This window comes from Mastomys coucha, unplaced genomic scaffold (genome assembly GCF_008632895.1).
Source record: "Mastomys coucha isolate ucsf_1 unplaced genomic scaffold, UCSF_Mcou_1 pScaffold6, whole genome shotgun sequence".
Classification (NCBI taxonomy): domain Eukaryota; kingdom Metazoa; phylum Chordata; class Mammalia; order Rodentia; family Muridae; genus Mastomys; species Mastomys coucha.
The window spans coordinates 54346869-54370745 of NW_022196912.1; the positions used below are offsets into that span (position 1 = coordinate 54346869).

The 23877-nt window shown below is 38.3% G+C and overlaps 1 pseudogene; it reads right to left on the reverse strand.

Moving 5' to 3' along the window:
- Nucleotides 1-5969: 5969 nt before the first annotated feature.
- LOC116081002 lies at nucleotides 5970-6483 on the reverse strand (annotated as a pseudogene).
- Between the last annotated feature and the right edge of the window lie 17394 nt (nucleotides 6484-23877).

A 23877-nucleotide genomic window follows, 5' to 3' on the forward strand; every position in this document is an offset into this window, starting at 1 on the left:
GATGGCCTTGTTGGACATCAATAGGAGGAGATGCCCTTGGTCCTGAGAAGGCTTGATTCCGCAGTGTAGGAGAATCCCAAGACAGGGAAGCAGGAGTGGGTAGGTTGGTGACCAGTGGGAGGGGGAATGGGATAAGGGGGTTGGGGAGGGGAAATGAGGAAAGGGGATAACATTTGAAATGTAAATAGAAAAAATATCTAATAAAAAAAGAAAAGAGGAAAGGAAGGAAAAGAAAAGAAAAGAAAAGAAAAGAAAAGAAAAGAAAAGAAAGGGAGGTATCCCAGGTATATCAACTAAACACAGCATAACAAGTTACAATAAAACTAGACATGTATTCTCATATCAATGCTAGATAAGGCAATGCAGTAGGAAGAAAGCGTCTCTAGAGGAGGCAAAATAATCAAACACAGCTCCTACTCCCATTGTTAGGAGTTCCACAAGAATACCAAGCTACACAACCATATCATATATGCAAAGGGCCTAGCACAGACTCATACAGACTACCTGATTGTTGGTTCTGTCTCTGCAGGCCCCTATGAGCTCAGGTTAGTTGATTCGATGAAGTTTTTTTGTTCTGCCCTCTGTCTCTCTGGTTCCTACAACTTTTCCTCCCTCTCTACCTGGGGATCTCCTGAGCTGTACCTAATCCTAATGTTTAGCTGTGGCTCTATTGCTGGATGAAGGCTCTAGGATGATACTTGGGCTAGTCTCCAGTTTATGAGTATAGCAGAATATCATTAGGAGTCATTTCGTTGACTTTTGTTTTGTTTTGGCCAGTCATGTTTAGTTGTACCCTAGGGCTCTGGGCCATCCAGTTTCCAGTTCCTTGCTATCCAGATGGTTTCAGGCATGGACTTCTTCTCATGGCATAAATCGCAAGTTGGATCAGTCATTGATGAAACCAGTGAGATGCCACTTGGCATTAAGTCAAACATCCTGTGTTAGATCCCTGTTACCAACCTGAAGGAAAAGCAAAATGAAGTTCTCTAACTTTTCTTCTGACCTCCATACTTGTGAAGTGGCATTCACCTACACATACACATGCATATATGAGTGCACATACATATATACAGGCAATAGAAAGATGATAAAGACAGGCAGAAAAATGATAGATGGTTGATAGATAAGGTAGGTAGATGATAGATAGATAGATAGATGATAGACAGACAGACAGACAGACAGACAGACAGACAGATGTGATAAAAAGAATTGACAGTGATGCTTCACAGAAAATGGGGCAGAGAAAATGTCAGGTCAAGAGAAAGGGAAGATATGTAGGAAAACTTGTCTGCTGGGCACAACATGGCTGTTGTACTCATGAATTCATGGTAGCTCTTTTTACCCATAAAAGACTGCATTTCATAATGGATGTGGAAGAGGGACCTGTGACACCTATGGGTTTATTGGAGGTTAAATCTTGTTGGGTGAGGGTGGTCATTTTCTTCAGTGGAGTAGCCACTGGTATGTTTCCCATACTCGAGAAAATAATCTTCAACCTACTCTTGGAAAAGAAACCCTTCTTAAACTGAGTCTGTTTGCTTATCTGTCTGTTTCTCTCTGTCTCTCTGTCTCTCTGTCTCTCTCTCTCTTTCTCTCTCTCTCTCTGTCTCTCTCTGTCTCAATCAAACACACATACACACACACATGCAGGGAGAGAGAGAGTCAGACAGAGAGACTGATAGTAATACAAAAACAAAGATCAAATATAAATCCTGTCACATACTGAATCATAGACTTTGAAGAGCTTACAGAAGCTGTTGAGTGCTTACAAATGTCCTTAATAGTCTCATTAAACTTCAAGACGATGTTTTCTTCATATAGAAGAGAAAATTATTTTATAAAAAGTTCATTTTAGCCTACCCATTTTCACTGGAAAATTGTGTGATTCAGAAAATATGGAAATTAAGTTACCTTTCAGCTAGTAAAAATTAAAATTAATTCAGGTCAGTGGCATTTATAAAGCTGCATCATACCCTCAGAGCCAAAATTTTAATACAATATATTTCAATTGAAATTTTTATAGCAATATTTATGTTTCCTATAAAATATAGGAAAATAGTTAATCTTTTTATAAAATACTTTTAGAATCTCCCCTCAAAATAAATGCAGTAACTATATACTGTGAGAAAGAAACAGATTACAGTGCTTGGGGAGTAGATAAGAGTTTATAGGTGGCTACATCTGGCTGATTCTTTATAGAACACAAAGGTGGAAGAGGGACACATTCACTACTTGCTGGTGATGATGTATACTCAGATCAATAATATAACGCAAGAATATTAAGCAATTTTACTTCATAATAGGTTGTGGAAAGTGACCACACTTTGCATTTCCTGACTTTGTGGTACTTTGGGGCTTTCAGTGGTTCCATCAACATAAAGAAAATGAGAGTCTAGTGATCTTTACTTTTGCATCACAGTAAAAATACTTGGAAGATATGACGACCAGGAAGAAGCAGACAGATCTATAGGGCAGTTCAACTTTCAACCCAATTCCCATCTCCACATATACTTTCATGCTATTTCAAAGTTCTAAGCAGTTCAAGCCAAACTATCAGCACTCAAATATATTATGTCTCTAAAAATTAATGATGTGGTAAGTTCCCACTGAGCAGAGGGAATGTTCTTTGGAACTCAGGTTGTTAAGTTACTGAATCTCGTTGTTTTACTGATCATCATTTACTATCATTGAACTAGACTTATTTATTGAGGGAAATGAAGTTCAGAATTAAGACTATTAGGGTGTCAACTTATTCTTCTGAAAAGTTAAATGGATATAGTCAGAATACAACAATTATTTAGCATGTTAACAATCTAACATTCTGACAAAAACAAAAGAGCTGCTAAGGCATGATATTATGATAGAATATGTACTGTATTTGAGGCTATCCTGGTCTGAGTAACAAATACCAGGCCATTCAAGGATACACAAAAGGCCCTGTCTCAAAATATGAATAAATATGTATTATATATTTAGCATTTAAGGCTGGACAACTAAGATATTAGTAAAAGAATAAAACACATAGCATTTAAACATAAAGACAGTTAACATGTTGAACTATTACAAGTCAAAGTAAGAAAATTAAGACTTGATCTCCATTTTACTGATAATGTTTGCTGACAAAAGGAATTATGGAATTTACTAGAAGAAGAAGAAGAAGAAGAAAAGTGAGTGAAGTACATATGAAGAACTTGGAACAAAGGAGTAGGAAGTAGGACCATGTCAAAACTCTTGTGATAAATTTATTGAACAATTCTGAGTCTTAGAACATACTGGAGTCATAGCTTTTTGTGCTTAATTAAATAAATAATTAATTTTTTGTTTTCTGACTATTTGTTTGTTTGTTTGATTAGCTAGTTAATTAGTTAATTTGATGGCTAACATAGAGACTCTCTAGCAATGATTGCCAGAAATCTACCAAAATTTTGATGTAAGAGCAGATGATAATCCCCAATGAAAATCACAGGTTGTCCTTCATATGAGTTAGCTCAGGGCAAATGTTTCAAGGGATACATAACCAAGGTAACATACAATTCTTCTATTTCCTTGTGCTGCATGTTATGGTGGTGATATAAATGTTCAAATATGCATTCCAGAAGTGGAATATGCATTCCATATTGAAAGTTAATATGGTCTTTGTTGAGCTTTCTACAAGACTTTTGCTCTATACAGAACATAAGCAATGAAAGAGGTGTGTTTCAATCTATTTTAATTTTATTTCATGATTTCACCACAGAAAGTTTAAAGGATAGTTTAATGGCTGATGTATAAAGCCCTACATTATTTTGATTAACATGTTGACAATTTTACAAAAATGTTTGTTTTCAATTACCAAAAATAAATCAATCCATATTAAAAATTAAATACTTGTATTTAGAAAGAGAGAGAGAGAGGGAGAACAGAAAGAAAGAAAGAAAGAAAGAAAGAAAGAAAGAAAGAAAGAAAGAAAGAAAGAGAGAGAGAGAGAAGGAAGGAAGGAAGGAAAGAAAGAAGGAAAGGCTTTAGCTGTTTATTAAGTTGGAGTTAGTCATAAAAACATTTTTGGCTCCTCTACAACAACAGAAAGATTCATCTAAGCTATAATATTTAAAAAATCCACTTGGGCTGTCAACAACTCTGTCAAATATCAATCTGATATGATTTAAAGATTCAAAGCCATAAAGAGAAATATTCATCAGATTCCTGTAGAGTCTACATAGTTTCAAAGAACTGAGGAGAGTAACAAACTGGGACTAGGGTTAATGAAGACAGAGAGCTGCTGGGCTAAGAGAGTTGAAGCCTCAGCTGGTGCTCATGTGTGTTCACATGTGCCTGCTTCCTAGCCCAGCCCCAATGTGACTCTGCTTCCCCACTTCTCAGGTACACATTTCTTCTCAGTGCTGCAGCTCACCTTTGCAATCACAGGTTTACTGGTCCCATTTCAAGTGTAGTTTGCATTGCATTTCCACCCCCTTCCCCCCCCCACACACACACACCCCAGAGCCATTTTATATCCATCAAATGCATGGGCATTGATCATTTATCACACATTTTTAAGGATGAAAAATTATGATAACTTCATTATTGTCCTTGGGAAGCTCATAACACAGCAATCAGCTGGTAAAGGCATTGAGGAGAAACTAGACTATGACTAAACTCTCATGATGTCATATTTTTCTATTTTATTTTATTCCTAAACAACTAGATATCTGAAAGTTGCACAAGTTAGGAAGTGTTTAAATGCAATCATTTTATTTAAATTTGAATATTATATTAAATATTCTGAGTGTAAATAAGATATTGGGATGCGGACTGTGGATAACTAAGGATAATTACCAAGATTCAGAGAAAGCAGACAGGAAATTGAGTCATCATCCTGAAAGAGCTGTTTATGATTTTCCAAAACTTAGTATTTTTCCATGCAAATATTGTCATCATAAAATTCTAAAGTAACTTGGAGATAAGAGTGAATTCCTTAGAAAGCCTAGAAAGAATGGAGAGATACTTCCAGGGTCATATGAGAGTAGACATTTCTACTAACAAAAACTCCTCAAGGAAATCAGGTCAACTTTAGAACTCTAAGAACCTCTAGATAGAAAACAAAAAACAAACAAACAAACAAAAACAAAAACAAAAAACAAACAAACAAAACAGGCAGAACTGTCCATGGAGATTGTTGCATCCTGGCTTAGTGAAGTCTGAGGAATGCCTGAGAATCAATGAATCCATCTTCCCAAGGACCAACAATGGCTCCTGCATAACCCCCGCTGTTTCAATTCATGCTAGATCCTATTCTGTACTTTATTGCTGAAGAAATTCTGTTATTTTCCTTCTGACTCAATATCTTTTATTCTCATTTGACAATGAACAGAGAGGATTAACACAACTCCAGTTATTCTGGCTCACTCAGGAGCCATGGGCTTAGCAGGGTCTTTCTCCATGGCCACACATCCGCACAGTAGCCCTATTCTTTAAAGGTACCGGACGTTAATACCTGGGCAGCCACTTGATTGAGCTGGACTGTCAGGTCTCACCTGAGCTGGGAGTCTTGAGCTGTCTCATTTGGAGCACTGGGGGACGGGACCCTAAAATCAAACCTCAAAAGATGCCACTGTACTTAGTTCTGGACCGAATCTCCTTTATCAACAACCTACGGACTTGGTCCTGGCAAATGACTTCTTTTTCAAGGATGTTCCTCTTAAATCAACAATATAATGTCTTCCATCAAAATACCAGGCACTTCACAAGATGGAACCTAAATTCAATCAAACACAAACTGAGATGTGACAAGCTAGAATCAGAAGAATGGGCATCAGGAAGATACCCTAAACCTCTATCCTAGCACATTTCTCGACTCTATCTCAGTCAGTAGGTAGGAAGGGGAGAAACAGCATGCTTACAACAATTTGATAAGATTATGGGGGATCCCGAGGACTGCTGGTCTCTGCAGTACCCCTGCTTTCCAGACAGCTGCTCATAGTTTGGTCAACTCATCCCACGGTGTCTGCTAACGTGCCTGCCACTGGGGCTCCTTGGTGATACTTTTGACGGAAAGCTGACACATTGAACTTGCCACAATGATCTCCAGACCTGTTGCTGAGGATGGGTTCACCACAGTTCAGTGGCTTGTCCTGCTCATACACCAGCCAGATGTAGCAGTGGAGGCCATTGCCACTGGGAGGCCCAGAGCCCACATAATCTGAGAGGACCTTGCCACTGATAATACCATTGACCTTCATGTTGACCACCAGAAAAATGGTGCCACTCTCTGACTTTGGAGGCCTTCCTGCTGGGACCAGCTGGGACTGTGAGGAACAAGGTGTAGCTTCTCTGGATCAAAGCCATCCCATGAAATGCTCCTGGGCCTATTCTTTATCTGGATGGGAGACAGTGCATTGACCATCTCCTCCACCTCTACCCAGGAGTAGGCGACCATCAGCACATGCTGGAACCATTGTTCAACAGGCTCAGTGGCCAGACCCAAGTGCTCATGTGGGTGGACATAGTGATGGCAAGAATGGGACATACACGTGCTGAGTCCCAAGTGCCCTAGTAAAAAATTCTACTGGAGACCTATTTGATCCTAAGTTCTCCTATTTGTACTGAATTTATCTCTTTTGTTGAACCTGATTATCTGTGGTCTCTTTGACTCAACTTGAAAATGCCTTCATAAAAATTAATCTTTAATCTTTAGTTATCAGTTGTGATTTTTATTCTACTAAATCTGTCTACTAAACTTAGCATACAAAGTTCTTGTTTTTCTGCCAACTGGGAAATATTCATAGGAACGGAGATGTCTCTTTATCAAGAACTTTTATCCTTATCAGACTTGAGTTAGCCTCAGGTAAAAGCTAAATAGAGAGGGAGGAGAACAAAGAGTCCCCTGAGAATGATCTACCTTAGCTATTGGGTCTAGATTTTGTCTTTATCCTGCCGCTAATGTGTAGTTGGATTAGGTAATGCAGCATTCACATGGTTGCTTAGTCATATTTCTCTCTGAAGTGCCTGAATATACAGTCAGTTAAAAATGCAGGAGGCTGGAAGTAACTGTAGATTTTAAACCCACAGCTATAGTAATTTATCCTCTCAGGAAAGATATACTAGTTAAGATGCTATTATAGATGGAAAACTTGGGGTGGGGGGTGGGGGAAGGAGTGTTTGAGCCTGAATAATTGGCCAAGTAAGAACTTCACAAATAGGAATTTCAGGTGAAAAGGGTTTATGAATCAGAGAAGAGTAAGGTAAAATGGGTTTGCCGAATGTTGAACCACATTTTCCATGCAGAGGAAAATGCTGAAGGGGGTCCATGCTAAATCCGTGGTGCTGGGGTCCATGCTAAACCCATGATGCTGGGGTCCATGCTAAACCCGTGATGCTGGGGTCCATGCTAAACCCGTGATGCTGGGGTCCATGCTAAACCCGTGATGCTGGGGTCCATGCTAAACCCGTGATGCTGGGGTCCATGCTAAACCCGTGATGCTGGGGTCCATGCTGAACCCGTGATGCTGGGGTCCATGCTGAACCTGTGATGCTGGGGTCCATGCTGAACCCGTGATGCTGGGGTCCATGCTAAACCCGTGATGCTGGGGTCCATGCTAAACCCGTGATGCCGGCTTTCCTTCCTTTGCTAGACTGCCTCTTGTTCTTTTCCTGGTGTCTCGGATCCCTCTGAGCTTCTGATCTTCCTGACTTTTATTCTGCTCTCATTATAAGCCAACAGTTGAGGTGAGCCGTTTACTCCCAGGCCATCCCAAACATGGTACTGGATCCTCACCCCTGGCTTACACTCTCCAACAATTGTAAAGACACATGGAGATTCCAAATTGGAAGGCATAACACAACCCCTGTAACCTAAACTCCTTCCATATGTATATGCATTCAAAATACCCACAGCAAATGGGCTCCAACACATACCTAATGCCTCCACTTCCTCCTTATGTTAGGTATAATTCAACTCTTTAAACCCTTTAAAGTCTTGTTCATGTCTATGCCCCAGTGTAGGGGAATGCCAGGGCCAGGAAGTGGGAGAGAGTGGGTTGGTGAGCAGGGGGAGTGGGGAGGAAACAGCTTGGTTTTTTTGTTTTTGTTTTTTGTTTTTGATATTTTTTCGGAGTGGTAACTAGGAGAAGAGATATCATCTGAAATGTAAATAAAGAAAAAAAAGTCATCTTCATAAATTTAATTTGGCTTATAGGGTCCTAAAATTAGAAATGTAATGTCATTGCACACCATATCAGCACAAGTGTTCAAAACTAGTATCTATCATAACTCCTTTTCCATGGTTTACAGATTAATCAAGCCTTTTCTTTTCAATCAAACACTCTGTATGACATATAGTTTGGGGGTAGAGAAACGAAACAGTAGTCTGTCATCACATTCTTTCCTTCTTTGTGCAGATGTATTTATAGCTTGTTCCAAGTACAGGGGGATATAGTTCAGTGATGTTTGACAGTTTTGAATCTGGGTTGGTTTTGTAGCTTGCTTGACTAGGGGGTCACTTCAGAAGTGATTTTTATTTTATGCCTTAACTCAGCTGTCAAGTCACCACTAGTCTCCAGACACTGAGAAGGCATCCAGCCCCAGACTGACTACCTGACTGCAGAGGCTAGAATGAATTCAAATAAGACTAGGAAAACAGCTCAGTTGACCAAAACTCCAACTGAGGGTCCCCCAAGATGGTGACTTGGGGGAGGGAAGAGGGTAAGAGAGCACAGAGGGATGAACATGAGGAGACTATATTATATACATGTATAAAGTTACCAAATAGTAAATTATAGAAATAACTCGTGGTTCTGCAACCCCACTGACTTATGAAGTAGCAGCGTTCTAGCATTAAATAGCCAAATCACCTTCTCCTTGCCTTTTTGAACCTCCTTCAATCGTTTACTCTCTGAACTCTACCCTCAGGTCCTACCAACTTTCCCACTTGTTAGTGGGTAGGATTGGTGAGCTAAGCATCTTCAATTCGTGGAAGAGAGTCTCTTTAAAAAAAAAAAAATCCTGTGAGCAAAGGCCTGCCTGGTATATGTGAAACTTTTTCCTCCTACTGAGACCCCATCTAACTTGTATGTCTTTTTTATTTTTTTTATTTTTTTATTTTTTATTTTTTATTTTTTTTTTTTTGGTGAGGGTGGGGTTTTTCATCCACTGAATTTAACCAGGGCCACTTATGTGGGCATAGGATGAAAACAGTAGCTTCCACTCCTCCAGCAGCCCAAGACTATCATGATTTCCCAAGTGTCCTACTAGTGTCTACTCCAGTCTGTAACTTACTGTTTATTGGCCCTGCCTCATCCAGGCCCTGTGGAGGCGACAGCAGCTGCTCTGAGTTCATGGTTTGTCATGGGTCTGTCACGCCCGTAAGACTGTCTGATGCCTTTCCACACTATTGTCCATTCTTCCATTCTTTTTTGGTCCTCTCCCATGATGTTCCCTAAGCCTTTGAGAAGCTGCTATAAGTGTCCCTTTAACACTGATTCTCGGCACCTTGACCAGCCATGACACTCTGTATTAACTGCCACTCACTGCAAAGAGTAGCTTCTTTGATCAAAGCTGAAGACAGCACTAACCTGTAGTTAGCTGTAAGCAGATGAGAACCTAAGCATTCTTTAAGGGAAGGTTCCTTTAGTTCTATGGCCAAAATTCTAACAGCATGGTGAGGCCCAGAAGGGCTTGATTACCTTGATATCAGTTCATTCCTTGGATTCCCGATTAGCTGTGTTTTCCTGTGTTATGGAGGCATTTTTGCATTTATATTTATTTTTTTTCAGTGTGTGTGTGTGTGTGTGTGTGTGTGTGTGTGTGTGTGTGTGTGTGTGTGTGTGTTGGGGGAGGGGTGGCTTTTAACCCACTTTGTTTAATCAGGGCCACTTGTGAGGGCATAGGATGTGTGAAGCTACTGAAGACATCTTTTTATGGCTTTCCTGCCATATATTCAAACGTAGTTACAAAGTCCTACTGTTTATGGGGAGTCTGTTAAGATGTTGATAGTGCTAAGGAAGTGCAGATATAGTTGGAGAAAGAATGATGATAACTTTCATGTGTATGCTTTAAGTGACTATATCCCCCTTGCCCTTGAATGTCTTTCACCTTCACTTCTCTTTTTAACTGGTGCCTTTATGTTCTGAGTCTCTCCAAAGTTTTATAGCCTGCATGCAACATGTGCTGGGCTTCTTGTATAGAGCTTCATGCTCAGCCTCCTGCACTGATATGAATTCCACTGGTGCTGCCAGCCACCTTTCATAGATGCAGAGAACCCTCTTACCAAGGTTTCTCTCCTTCTGATCTCTACAGCCTTGTGACTCTACACCTATTTTACTGGGAATTTCAAGGGAAATTTGTACTGGCTGGTTTTGTGTGTCAACTTGACATTCACTGGAGTCATCAGAAAGGAAGGAGCCTCCATAAGATTCAGCTGTAAGGTGTGTTTTCAATTAGTGTTCAATGGGGGAGGGCTCAGGCCATGATGGGTACTACTATCCCTAGCCTGATGATCCTGAGTTCTAGAAGAAAGCAGGCTGAACAAGCCACATGAAGCAAGCCCCAAAGCAGCACCCTCTGGGCCTCTGCATCAGCTCCTTTCTCCAGGTTCCTGTACTGCTTAAATTCCGGTCCTGACTTTGTTTAGTGATGAACAGAGATGTGGAAGTGGAAGCAGAAGAAACCCTTTCCTCTCCAACTTGCTTCTTGGTCATGTTCTTTTCTTGTAACAATAGAAACTCTAAGACAAGATCAAAGGTTTTTAAAGACGAGTATATTTTTAAAAACATTTGATGTACTAGTTAAACCCTATATTCCCTAAAACTTTATCTCCTAAGAAAAATGATGCCAATGATAACACAAATTTAAAAAAAAAAAAAAAAAAAAAAAAAAGAAAGAAAAAGAAAAAAGAAAAAGAAAAAGAAAAAGAAAGAACTGTAAGACAAGATAAAGATAAGTTGCCAGTTTGGAAAGTGTACTTACTGTGACTTCAGACATGAATGGTGATTTTATTTTAAAACTAGAGAATGGCTAAACTGAAGCATCACTACACACATCAAGACACTAATCTCTCCTTCTGCTGTCACTGTGCTTTAGGTCAAGGTCAAGGGCCCCATGGACCTACTCTCTATTTTTATAAAGGAATTTATAGCCACTTTCAAGTAATTGTATGCTATTGCTATAGGTGCATTGATACTATAAACATAAACCAACAATCACACCAGAAGTGAACAGTTTCAAACGATGGATTATCTGAAACTTTACAGAAAAATTTGTTTGTCCTGGTTATGGTGACATTTTAGGATTCAAATCAAATTTAACCTTGTTATTATACAAGAAACAACTCAAATAAGGTAGAGAATCAGAGGTAAAGAGAAAGGAGTGAAACATCCTAATATCCTGAGATAAGAAGGTTTTTAGAATTATGTTATTCAAGTATAAAAGGTGAATGAGAGCAATGTCTCTAGGATGGACTATATTTGAAACACATTAAACAAGTCTCTTGCAACAAGACACTTTGTGCCATTTTTTAATTGCATAAAGGAGCAAGGGATCTGGGAACTTGATATCATTTCTTCAAACCAACCTCAGTAGACAGAGCAGTACATAAAGAAAAACAGACACTTGGAGCTGTTTCTAGCCTTTATAGCTTCAAAGCCTATACCCTCAGACTACTCTTAGACCTTCTAGATGTAAATTCCCTTATGCACGGAGACAGTGAATTAAAGTGAACAGTGTGGCACTGACTGTGATTCTGTAAGGTTGCAAAGCAGCAGGTACCAGCATCTTCCCTTATGTGTGAGGTGATCTGGTATTCTACTCATTTTAATATTTAAAAGAAAAGCATCAAACTTTAAACTGAGAAATACTGAAACTGTGGATGTGTGATGTGCTCATTCTTTATTTGGATTGCCTTAGAAAAATCATTTATGCAATTCCATGCTCCAGTTTCCTTTCTCCTAAAACAGCAATAATAGTGTTTGTGTCTTTAGTGTATCAAGATATACTATTCTCTTGGCAATGCTATTTGGAATGATTTGGACCAAAAGAGATTCATAAATACTAAATTCTTATTTCAAAATTAATTTTAGATTAGTACAACAATTCAAAATTACTTAACCTTGCCCTTCAGAATTCTGTATAGAGAATGCAAATTAAATGCTAAGTTCTACACAATCCTTACTCATGTGTGAAAAAATTAGATATTCTGCATCGTAGACAACTCTTCTGAAATAATGTCACCATGTAATATCACTGTTAGCTTTCCCAGCTGAGAAATGCTGTTTCCATGAATAGTGATAAGAAAGGAATTTGAATGAAATTTTACATTCTCATGCCTTGTTACATAAAATTGTCACCCAGGACTATAAATTTTATCCCTTTTATACCAAATATAAACTATCAATTTCAAATGTGTAGTACACATTTAAATGCATTTCTTTCCATTTAATTTTTAAATGTCAGGTAAACAATGTTAAGTAAAACAAATGCACAATATGATTAGCTAGCATTAAATATATTAAATAAAACCATGACCTCTACCTATTAATATATTAAAATCCTTGCTATTTGTGTAATGCATAGCAATTGGGACTGTTTGCCTTAATAATCCAACTTACAGTAACATTTTTAATAAGAAAAATTTAAAGGTCTGGACCTTTAAAAATGGGATAAAATTGCTTCTTTTTAAATATTCATCCTTAACATTTGATACTTATGCTGTTAATTAAAGTACTCAAAAATTATGTTGATATTTCATTAGAAAATGTGATTACCTATAATATGAGCTATGCCTGTTTGTGAGAGATTGTAAATTAATTTCAAAAAGTCCTTTAAATAAACATACTACTAAATCAATTTTTAGAATGCATTTATCTGTATATAATGTTATGATCGGGAAAGTGTAGGGCTTTGGTTGAAGATCCTGTCATTGTTTGCTGAGTCGAAATTGATTATTTAATATTTATGAAGCATCTATGAAGTTCGCTGGAACCCATAAAGCCTGATCTTTGTCTAAAGGAGTGTATGCTAACATAAGCAACCTTTAAAAGGGCTTGCTAATGAAACAGCAGAGAGAGAAAATACCTCATCAAAATAGAATTCTGACATTTTTCTCCTTTAGACCCCAACTTCTGTTGATATTCTATCAAAATAAACTATTCTTCACTGTTTTAATGTAACCATTTAGAGTCATATCTTTGGTTTTGCTTATGCAATAATGTGTATTCTATCTGCAACCTTTCAAATTAACTTGGGAACATCATTTGTAAAGTATGTGTCTACTTCTTTGTTTACTTTGTTTTCTGAGACATGATCTCATGTTCCCCAAGCTAACTTCCAATTTACTGTATAGCTTTGAATAGTGTTGAACTCCTAAGTCTCATCCCAAATACAGGGATTACAACCATGTATTACTACATGACAGACATTTGTAAAGTATCCTCCGGCTCTTTGCAGTCCTTGCTCCAAACTCCTACAAAGTTTCAGTTGGGTAACTTGTGTAGTCACTCTGTGTTTCTCCTTTAAAAAAAATGTTTAGCTGTGTAGTTTATACATTCTATCTGAATTTACCATTTAATATTTATGCATTCTTTCTTCTTTAATCAATCAAGCACTGCAGCCACCAAGATACTTTATCTTAAGCAATGAACAAGTTCTCAGAAAACTGAGATAACTGCCTACCTGTTACTACAATTATAACTTGAGCCATGAATTCAATCCGTCAAAGAGAGTGCTCCTGCTCACTCCTCAAGTCTTTGCCCTTGTGCACAGTGGTAAAGACTCATAGTGATGTGATTAAATAACTGACTCTCAGAAACGCAGCTTCACACATTACTGACTTCAGGTCAATGCACTGCTGTGAAGCTCCCATGAAGCCACTACCATCTATTTATTTCAGATAATTTGTGAGCATTTGGCTGTGACTTGCAAGTAATTTAGCCCCAGTGTCAAGGAAAACCATGACTCATATGTGGAGAAACAAAGAAGTCAGTGTAATGGAAACCCACTGACCAAGTGGAAAGTGACAAGGGATAAAGTCAGATATGAAATGGGAAAGGGAGAGATTTTGTGAGAGTACTTTTATTATGGCTCCATAATGTTGCCCATCCCCTGGTCTTAATGTTTTAATTAAACACAAGCTCTTGAGTGATGTTGATGATCTGGACTCAGGGAAATGCTCCAAGTGAAGGTCACTTCTCATATTAGTCTGTTAAAAAAAAAAAAAAAGACTAGTTTCCTATGTTTACCTTCTGTTACCTTTTTGAGGACTCTTTATGACAGATGCCATCTGCCACATTGTATGTAAACCTACAGAGATACCCATGAAAAGAATTGAGTCCTCCATTGAATAACCAGTAAGCAACTAGAGGCTTCCAACAACCACATTAGATATATTGGAAAGATCATCCACAACTGGATCCTTCCTACCAGACAGTGCCAGTTGACATCTTGCACAAGAACCTAAGTCAGAGAAGTCAGTTAGTGTACACTTGGATCCTAATCCAGAAAAAAAGGTGTTGCACAAAAGTTTTTTGTCTGAAATTATGAGATTATCGAGTACATTTTTAAGAAACGTGGATATATGTGTTTCCACATATGACATCATACAGTCCTTCAGATTTTGTATTACCCTGTGATGTTTTTCATTCATCATGCTTGAGAAATATAAAATAATGGGTGGCTTGGGGAATGGAAGTTAAGAGCTTTACAAAATGATCATGAGGCACGGTAGTACACAGGTGTCATACTAACGTTCAACAGTCTGAGGTTTAGAAGATCACGAGTTTGGATTTAACCTGGACTTCGAAGAATCTGTATCAAAAGAGGGAGGGGGATTACTGGGCACAATTGCAGAGGAAAAAAGGGAAAAGTATCAAAAAACATTAAGAAGACATTGTCCTAGTTCAAGTGAGATTCACGACTAAAGTAGGCCAGAAGCTGTGGACATGAGAAGCTGTCAGAATCCAATACGTTTGCAGAAAAAGTCAAGAGCAGTTGGTTATGGAATGTAGCAAGACTTGAGAACTAAGGAAAAACTCAAAATATCAAAAGAGAGAGCAGTCTTCAAGATGGTGAAAGCTATGCTAGAAGTGAGTTGGAGATCAAAGATGTGAGGTAACATAGTGTGAGCACTGTTCTATTTAATATCTATAGTAGATATCTTCGTGAAGTTCCAAGTGATTAACTCAGTAGATAAATCATGTGCTCCACCAGAGCTCCTTGGGACTAAACCACCAACCAAAGAGTACGCATGGAGTGACCCATGGCTCCAGCCAAATATGTAGCAGAAGATGGCCTCAATGGGATGTCAAGCATCAATGGGAGGAGAGGCCCTTGGTCCTGTGAGTGCTGGATGTCCCAGTGTAGGGGAATACCAGGGTGGGAAGGTAGGAGTGGATTTGGGGGGGAGCACCCTCATAGAAGCAGGGGAGCGGGGATGGGATAGAGGGTTTCTAGGAGGGAAACCAGGAAATGGGATAACATTTGAAATGTAACTAAAGAAAATATCCAATAAAAGAAAAGAAAAAATTATGGAATAAAAAAATAACATCACTTGTACAAACTGAATTATGAAAATCAATGTTGCTTGTTAACCAAGCATTAAGTAAAAACATTTCATTGACAAATTTTGAAATAAAAAATAGAGGGAGGGAGGTAATGATGGAGGAAGAAGAAAAGAAGTTGGGAGTGAGGAGGTGGAGGGTTAAGAATAAAGAGCTTCCTTCCTTCCTTCCTTCTTTCTTCTTCCTTCCTTTTTTTCTTCCTTTTTTTCTGTTTGATTTTTTTTCCAGACAGAGTTTCTCTGTGTAGCCCCGGATGTCCTGGAACTCGCTCTCTAGACCAGGTTGCCCTCAAACTCAGAGATCCATCTGCCTGTGCACCCTGAGTGCAGAATTGTTCTTGTTTCCGCCACGCTGCAGTTTCAAAGCTATATGCCTGTCAGCTTCATGAGGATTCTCCAGTCTCTGCCTCTCATTATAATACAGGAGCACTGAGATTATGGGTGCTTGCCACAATGTGCAGCTCTTTCACTTGGGTTCTGGGGATCAAACGTGAATGGTCAGCTATGCAAACATTTGTTGGCCTAAAAGATGTTTTTTGTTGCTGTTGTTTTATTTCTGGTTTTGTTTTTTGTTGTTGTTTTATTATTGTTGTTTTATTAAGAGACCAAGTAATTTGAAGGTTAGTGTGAATGCCCCTTGAGGTCAATGAGAAGAGGATTTTGTATTGGACTAAGCTTAGAGTAGACATTGTTATACAATAATAGTATTAAGAGGACTACACAAGATCTTTGTTTCTCTCTAAATTAGGGTTAGTCAGCTCCTTAAAGCCGCAAAAGGGTACATACCACAAAGAGTATACACATGGGAAGAAACAGCAAATTAGTGGCCAGAGCAGTGTTCCACTTGTTTAGCGCAGTGTTGGGATATAGGTGATTCTGAGTAGAGTTTAAACAAAAAATCATCTCCAATAGTCTGGGGAAACCAATAATTTGACAAACTATCATTTATCACTTAATCTGAAATTAAAAGTAAGTTTCTCTAAGTAACTTCTCTAGCATAAGGAAAGAAGGCTGCTCATAAGAAAGCAAATCAAGGATTCTCAGTTGAAAGAGAAAGCACCTGACCACCATGTTTTTCTCATCCATCATCTTTAAGAAGAATCCCAATCACAATGGATGCCTACTATATTTTTAAGGAAAAAGGAAGAAAGAATCTGTAACTAATGGTAGATGTTAACTCCTAACCCAACATATGAAAATATTTTATTTGAAGTTTTATGAGGAAAATATCTATTAATATCTGTCCCTTGGCACTCTAGCTCAAGTGTCCTTCAATTTGCTAGGCCAAGAATGACCTTGAGTGACCTTCTGTCTTTATTTAGGGACTTGTGGTGTAATAGCCACCATGCCTGGTTGATATGATGTAGATTTGACCACCACTCCACCAACTGAGTCCTGCCAACAGTTTGGTTATTATCTCGTTAAGCGAGTGTCTCCATATTCACATTATTTGAATATAACCTGTAGCCTATATTTTGTCATTTCTTTTTAGGAAGTATAAGTTACCTCTGCTTCCAGTGTCATAGAAAATGGAGGTGTCTTGCCCATGGGAAACAATACAGCAGTGTGGGTCAAAAGATAGTTGGAAAGAAGAATGCTAAATCTGACAATGATTATGTTTTATTACAGACCATTCCTTTAGACAATTAGTGCTTAGGCGTCAAGATCATGAATTTATTTTGAGATGTCAATTTTGAGACAGAGTGAAAAAAAAAGTGTTCAAGGCAATGATAATGTCCCACTTTAAAGTTCTTATGTTTTTGCTTAAATGGTTATAATAACACATGCTGTGGAAGTTTTCTATATTTATTTTGGAATTACTGCTATGTGCATATGTATTATTCTTGGTAGGATGGGCATCTTCATATCTAGGGCATCCCACTATGATGGCTGATTATGTTCCAGCTGGTCTTTCTCTACTTAGGAATGAAATTTTTTACTGGAGTAAATTTAATCAGGCAATCTTGTTAAATGTGGCACTGGTCCCAATCAGTTGAAACTTTTGAAAAGAGGAAGACAAGAGGAAAAGACAAAAGCTACAGCTTTTAATATCCTGGTTTTCTCCAGGATATTCAGATGATTCTGAATTCACATTATCTTGGTTCATACCCTGATTGTGCCCTACTCAAACACTGTAATGCTTAATCTCTCTACATTAGGTTCTCTAGGAAAATGATACCAATAACTCATCTTAGGGTATTGGATGAAGCAGATAATGAATGCATGCTTGTACAGTATTAGGTAAATGGGAAATTGAGAGTCAATATTTCCTTTTATTTTTACTGTTCTGATCCTCAATCAAGATCAAAAGTCTAATTTATAAATTACCAGCTTCCTTATATCATAATGTATGTATTAAACTATAGCTTCCTGGATATTTTTGTAACAATTAGTCTTTTAAATTCCCTAAAGTTGAATCCCAGAAAGCTGGAGTTTTGTGAAGAACTCCAGGTGATTATTATGCACATTAAAGTTTCATGGCCCAAATACCCACATTGTGTTTTTAAAATACTGTCTTATAATCCCTCAGAATGAGGAAGCTTCTTTTTTTATTTCTGCATCATGTTCCATTATCGAAAATCTGCCTCCTACAAGGAAATAGATCACATTGCTAGGGTCTGCTCCATCTGAACTCAGGGACTTCAGAAATTTCTTCATCCCAGAGGCTCCTAATTCTGAACATCACTCCCTCATTACAGTGAACATTACCAGTAGATCCTCTCTAAACCACTCCTTAGGAACACTTCAGAATCTTGCCAACAGTTTTCTGGCATTTAAGAAAAATAGCTGTGCTCCTCTTTCAGCTCTTTCTCTCTATCCAGTCTCTGGATACAGAATATTCCACAGAAGTAGAAAATTTCCCTCTGACTTTAAATAAGTAGTTTTGTCCCAGGTCCATGTCCTTCCAGTAGTCACCAAATGCTCAACAACAGAGAAACATTTGAGTGTCACAAGAGTCCTGTGGACTGAGTTTTAAGATTACAGTCTTGATATGTGCACACCAGCAAATACTCTTGGGAGAAGGTAGCATTTGAGCCTTGTCTTAGTGGACATGGTTGCCGTAGAGAGACACTGAAGAGCATCCCCAGTTCCTGTGTTTTTGAGAAAGTATCCATTTGTATCTCAGGCAGGCCTTTAATTGAGATCCTCCTGCCTCAGCCTCCTCAGTACTGGCATATGTACCACCACACCAAGAGAGATTGAATTTATGTGTATGTTGTTGATCTGAGGACCAAACTAATCAGGTGGTAACTCCCCATGACTTGATTTTTATTCCTTGATGTAAAACAAACTGAAAAACAAACAAAAAATAAATTAACTCATATTGAGATTGTGTCTGAATTTTGAGAATGTATAGAGATAATTTGGTCAAGTCCATCATTTCTGTGATTAGATAGGTCACATGGTCAGGTATACTGAAGCATAGGAAGAGTCAACGACCTGAGAACAATGAGGAACACACCACAAGGGTTTCAGTACATCCTCAACATTCCACAGACAATTACACTTGATATATAAAGCAAATGATATCTCAAAATACTTATTTCTGAAAATGAAATTTTATATATATGTGTGTGTGTGTTATAGTCTATAAACAACCTGTAGAAAAATAAGTAAAATCAATCACATAGAGTTTTTCTGTTGACCTACTAAGAAATAAAAACATGCATTCAGTTCTAACTTCATACTTAAAAAGCTGTCTATATTCCTGCACATACAGATCATTTCTTATTTCTCAGTTCCATTAGTTCCTTCATGCTATTAGTGTGAGAAATTGTAAGAAATTCATTCTTGTAGTAATATATTGAATCAAACTGATGTTTAAACATGTCAATGTATTTTAGTTTTATTTTCTACTTGCACTAAATAGAAGAGTAAAATGTACATACTCAGTCACCAGTGATGAGATTAACTAAGATATTGCTTACTACTTGCATGTTTAATATTTACCTTGGTTGGCTCTTGGGATATGGTCCCCAAGATGACAGGTTTCTTAAACCAAACATTAAATAAAACATCACATGGTATGCATATATATAAATATATTGAAGCATGTCTTATACATTTAAAGTGATCTCTATGTTAAAATTATATTAATTTTACAAAATACCAGCATTTATATTTTTACCAAACTATGCCTCCCTGAAAAAGTGCCCATGTTCAAAACAAAACTATGTTGTGGTTTGAATAGAAATGGTCCCCACCAAAGCATGTCTTTGAATGCTTGGCCCATAGGGAGTAGCATATTGTGAGTAGCCTTGTTGGAGAAAGTGTGTCACTACAGAGACCAGCTTTGAGGTCTCATATGTTCAAACTAGGCCTACTGTGGCACATAGACACTTCTGCTGCCTGCAAATCCAGATGTCAAACTCCCAGCTCCTTCTCCAGTACCCTGTCTGCCTGCATATTGCCATGCTTCCTGCCATCATGATAATGGACTAAACCTCTGAAACTATGAGCCAGAATCAAATAAATATTTTTCTTTATAAGAGTTGCCAGGTCATGGTGTCTCTTCCCAGCAACACAACCCTAACTAAGATGTTTGTATTTTGGTAGAGCTTATGAGTAATATCGAAATAGCCAAATCCTTAAATTTCCTCCAAATTCCTTTTATAAAACATAAAATAATGTTAAAACCCTTGAGTTAATGAGAAGAGTTAAACACTTTTCATTTTATCTCTTTTATTTTTTTCATCATGATTGATCACTATCATGTAACTGTTACACTTAAGATCTTGAGGCTGAAACCTCGAGCTTAAGAGAGATTTACAGTTTATTACTTGTGGTAACTGGCAAAGATGGTGGGTGGAGCATCATGGAAAATCTCAGTACTTGGGAAGCTACAGGCAAGTGGATATCTGTGAGCTGAAGTGAGCCCAATCTACATAGAAAATTTCAAGCCAGCCTGGGCTTACATAGTGAGAGCCTGTCTTTAAAATGAACAGTGGGGAGAAGAAACTTGTAGAACCTACCTCCAGCACAAAGACAGGGCATCATGTAAGGGGTGAGATTGTCATCCCACAGTCAAAACTAAGGCCCATAATTGTTGCTGAGGAAATCCTGCCTGAGGAAAAGAAGGTCCAGCAATAGGCCCAAAGTGGGATGCAGCTCAAGGGGAGGGCCCAAGGTCTGACACTATTACTGAGGCTATGGGGCACTCACAAAAAGGGACCTAGCATGACAGCCCTCTCTGAAAGACCCAACAAGCAGCTGAAAGAGTCAGAGGCAGATATTTGCACCCAACCAATTGACAGAAGCTGCTGACCCCTGTGTTTGAATTAGGGAAAAGCTGGAAGAAGCTGAGGAGGGCAATCCTGTAGGAGGATCAGCAGTCTCAATTAACCTGGATCCTTTAGATCTTTCAGACACTGGTCCACCAACCAGGCAACATACACCAGCTGATATGAAAGCCCCCAACACATATATAGCAGAGGACTGCTGTGTTTGGGTTCACTCAGAAAGGATGCACCTAAGCCTCCAGAGACTGAAGGTTCCAGGGAGTTTAGAGGTCTGGTGGGGTAGGGGTTGGGGGATGGGGACATCCTCGTGGAGATGGGTGGCAGGGCAGGACAGAAAGTAGGTATTGGATGGGGAGCAAGCAGGCAGAGGGTGGACAAGGAGGGGAATAAAATCTGGAGTGTAAAAAACACCAAAAAAGATTAAATAAAATTAAAAAAACTAAACTAAACTAAAATTTAATTTAGTCTTAAAAGGTATTAATACAAGGGTTAAATTACAATGGATGACAGGAGGGAAAGGTTGAGCAAATATGGGAAGGGGAAACTAGCACTAAAGACCTATTGAAAAAGTTAAATGGAATCCTACCTTCTCCTATAGGAACTTCCTAAAATATAGTGTGTACACATATATAAAAATATTCCAAGACTTTATGAACAACACAAATTGGAATATATGTGTTAAAAAAAGAGAGGGCCTGGAGTTTGGTGGCTAGAGGCGAGGGGATTGGAGATGGAATCTGGGAGGAGTGGAGAGGCATAAATATGATCAAAGCACGTCATCCAAAAAATCTCAAAAAACTAATTAAATAAACATATGCGTTTGTGTATGTAGCTCTGTATCACCATAATCTCTTGCAAAATCAATAAATAGATAACTGAAATCTTTTAGTTGATTATGGCAAGAAAAATATATTAAAAGAATCACTGGAAAAGAAACAATTTTTTTCATAAAGAAAATGAATACGTATGCAGTTTTACATATTGTTTAGCATATTTTATATGTGTGCATATATACATGCAGTGTATATGACATGAAAGAAGAAATAAGGAACAGGGATGACCTAAGAGGGGATATTGAAAAAGAGGTATAATGCACATGAGTATGTGAAAAATAAAAAAAGATAAATGCATGAAATTGCCACGACAAAACTCATTGTTTTGTATGCTAAGTAACAATATTAATGAAAAGTAGACTATATTATTGTAACAACATTTAAGGTTTAAATACTAAGTTCTCTCAAAATCTCACTTCAGATGTTTGATTGCTATTAAAAACCTTAACCCAGTTTTATAATAAATGTCGTGACAAACAGGCTTAACACTTCTTTTCTTTTACCACAGTTTAACAACAGCTGGTTCTGCCTTTTCTCCAGAAGTTGTGAAGGTGATTCGAAAAATTGCCACGTAATGAATATGCACTGGTAGGCAAGATGCTGGCCTGCTCTGCACCTGAACCACGCTTTTCCCATTTGTTTGCTTATGTAGGGGTCTTTTATGTGGTTTGAGATAGTTTCTCTTGATCTGAAACTGGCCTCAAATTCATGGCAATCTTTTGCCTTTTAGCCTCCTAAGTACTGTTGGGATTGTAGATGTGAATCATATACCCACCCCTCTCTAATGCTACATCATATCTAATGCTTCCCATAGGGTTCTGTGTTACCTTAAATTTTTCTCTAATTTTAATAATGGTTTTTAAATGCTTTAACCTCCCTTCCAGCCTACCACCCATCAGAGGTAGTGGAAAAGCAAAGTTATTAGGATACTGAGAAAGTGGACCTGTTAAGAAATTGTTCTTTGGACCAAATCCAATGTGCATTGTTAGGAAATCAGCAGGGGCAGCTTGATCCAATCGCAAACACTTCACTAATATACCAGCATTCGAGTTCTGCAGTGTAGAAATAGCAAACACGAATCAGCAGCAGTGATAAAACGCAGCAGAAACAGCCAGCCCTCCTCTGAATTCATGTAAGTCAGCAGGAGAGACCAGAACTAACAGGACACCAGGAAAAGTTCTCTGCATGCCCAAGACACAAGACCAACAAAATGTTGCAAAGCTAGCTCAGCAAACAAGCCTCTGTCACTGTTCATTGGGCCCAATTTATATTCTCTCCAAATATCATGTGTCCTCCACTGGTCTTTCCTCAGTTCTCTGTCTTAGCAAAACTCCAAGTGAGTCTGAATCAGCCAACATCATTCTGACAATTGCCCAGAGTCTATGGAAGCAGCAAGAAGCCACCAAGGGTTTTGGTTTTGTTTTGTTTGGTTTGGTTTGGTTATTTTTGTTTGCTTGTTTGTTTGTTTGTTTGTTTTGGTGAGATTCTGTCTATGGAGTCATGACAAATGGAGCTCAGTTACACAATGTAAGGAGAAGCAATACATGCCCGTCCATTAGTGAAGAATCCCTCATCAAATGTCCTTTCATGTGCTTGCTTTAACAAAACATTCTTTCACCCATGTCTGCTTCAGTGAAACATTCCTTCAAGTGGTTGCTCCAGCAGAAACCATCTGACACAACCGACTTTCCAAAGAAACCATAAGTTTCCACTTTAGCTACTTGCATGTTATTATGGTAAGTGTGTGTGTGTGTGTGTGTGTGTGTGTGTGTGTGTGTGAGTGTGTGTGTGAGTGTATGAGAGAGAGAAAAAGAGAGGGGGGGCAGGGTGACCTTAAACTTTGAAAACTATTCAAGGATAACCTTGAACTTATGACCCTCCTGATTTCTACTCTGAGTTAATTCTACCCATGATGGCATTCCTGCCCTAATAGTTGATGAAATACAAGGGTGTGGAAGAACTTGAGGGAGTTAATTGGATGTACTGAACTTCTGTGTGGGGTGCCTAATCTTGAAGGTCTTGGCAGTCATTTGAGTAGTTTTGTCTACCATGAAGAGGAAATAGGCTTAGCCATTGAGTAGCAAACTTTCTCCAGTTTACCACTGGTTCCACTGTTCCTGGAGGCCTTCGGTCATCAGGGCCTGGCTTTGGGTCTGACCACTCCTTTACTTACATAGAAAGAAAAACAATATAAAAAATATATAATAGATTCATGTACACCTTGGGTCAAAACTAGAAGAAGAACCAACCACTCAGTCTGTCTCTGCCTAATCAAAAGTTA